General features: G+C 47.4%; 1 pseudogene; it reads right to left on the bottom strand.

The window, feature by feature from the left end:
- Positions 1–1,402: 1,402 nt before the first annotated feature.
- Positions 1,403–1,498, bottom strand: LOC115031424 (annotated as a pseudogene).
- Positions 1,499–2,052: the final 554 nt, after the last annotated feature.

Raw genomic sequence — 2,052 nt, 5'->3', positions numbered from 1 at the left:
TCTGTCTCTGTCTCTCTCTGTCTCTGTCTCTCTCTGCCTGTGGATCAGGATGTAGTTCTGCATGCTGCTGTGCTCCTTGCCATAAGGATAATGGAATAAACCTCTGAAACTATAAGCAAGCTACCAATTAAATGCTTTCTTTTATAAGAGTTGCCTTAGTCATGGTGTCTCTTCACAGCAATAGAACAGTGACTAAGACAACATTTGGAAGCAGGGACTGGGGTACTGCTGTGACAGGCCTGACCATGCTGCTTGGTGGAATATAGACTTGTGAACTTTAGATTAGGAAAGCAGTTGAATCCTTTAAGTGGGACTTAATGGAACATACTAATAGGAGCATGAAGACAGGCATGCTAAGAGCAATGTAGATTATGATGTCCTGGCTCNAGGAGTTTCCAAGGGGAAGAATATAGGTGACATAGAGATCATCTTAGGAGATTTGGCAAAGAATGTGGCTGATTTTTACCTATGTCACTNTAAGGCAGACAAGTTGCTGGACAAGCTCTCTCATGATCACACCCTTAGGGCAAGCTCACCTGTGTCTCTATCAACAGGGTCAGCCCACCTGCACCTACACCTTCAGGGTCAGCTCTACTATGTTTTCCAGATGAGGTACAGGGCCTGCTTTCCCAAGTACTGCAGCAGGTGAGGGGCAGGGCCAGCTCTCCTGCTTCCATGACTCCATTAGAGCCAACTCTCTCACCTGACAAAGGTGGTGAGAGGCAAGTGGGAGGAGGTTATCTCTCCCTCATCCACACCACTGCATGGTAGATGAGTGGTAGGCCAGGTCCCCCACTCTTATATCTTTGAGAGGCAGCTCACCCACAACTCTCACAATTTGTGTGGTCTGTTCTTCCACATATTGCTGGCTAGGGANAGGGTCAGCTCTCCTGCTCTTATGCCCCCAGGTCCAGCTCTCCCATGATGCCCAGTTGAGGGGTAGGGCCAGTTCTACACAGTTNTCAGACATGAACATGTCCTTGGGCAACTGCCAGACTGGGAGCATCTGCCTGGCCTTTGGTGGTAACAGGACCCCTATTGCTACAGGGCCATGGACCCAGATGTGGCCCCCATGACAGCACAGGCCAAGACCCCACCATGGTCCCAGGTGATATCACAGGCAACTCACTTTAGGCTGTTCCTCATTGCCCTTGACTCTCCAGTTATACCTTTCTTCATTGTGCCCACATCCTTCTGTTTCTCATTCTCTTCCATTTCTCCTTCGCTTACTTGCTTCTCTTAGTGGCACTCAGGGTCTCTGAGTGTCTGAGGTCGTCTCAGGAGTGCTATGCCCCACTCANTCACTATAGTGCCATGCAGGGTCATCTTAGGCATGGTCTTTTCCCTCAGGCCTGTGGGACACTGGACTAATGCTCATCTCAGGCTCACTCTTTTTTAAGGGAGTGTTAGGCTACTAATTATCAGATGTTCATAAGTTCGAACACTAAGCATAGACACAGCCTCTCTTCTCTCTGCGAACTTTGAACTTTTAAACAGTATTGAGACTGTGATAGACTAGGGATGGGGAATTTTGAAGTTGAACTGAATGTTCTTTTTCTTTTTTTGGCATTATGATTTAACTACAAACCTATTGGGGCTAGGGAGTAGAAGGTGATGATTTGAAAACGAATGGCCCCTATAGGCTCGTATATTTGAATGTTTGGTCACCAGGCACTGTGTTGGGGTAAGTCTGCTCTGCCACAGGGAATGGACTCTTGGGGAGGTTGAAGGCAGCAGAGAGGCCTTCCATGGGAGAATTAACCTGTGGCTCTGTAGGTGAATGCCTTCTTCATGGCTCCCTATGGCAGATCTTGAGAAAAAGACTTACCCCAACATGGTTCTAAACAGTTTATTGTCATGGATCAACTTCTCAGGGTGGGCCTGAGATTAAATACCTTTTACAGGGACAAATGTCTGGGAAGGGAAGCTTATTGGCTAAGCCTCTGGACCTTTAGGTACCTCATTAGAATGGAGAACTCTGCTTTAGGCCTATGTGACCATAGGACATGTTTCATTTATGTGAGAAGCATGGCGTGTGTTCCAAGTCAGGAG

Source organism: Mus caroli, chromosome 6 (assembly GCF_900094665.2).
Source record: "Mus caroli chromosome 6, CAROLI_EIJ_v1.1, whole genome shotgun sequence".
Taxonomy (NCBI): domain Eukaryota; kingdom Metazoa; phylum Chordata; class Mammalia; order Rodentia; family Muridae; genus Mus; species Mus caroli.
This window is presented reverse-complemented; position numbering and strand designations above follow the sequence as displayed.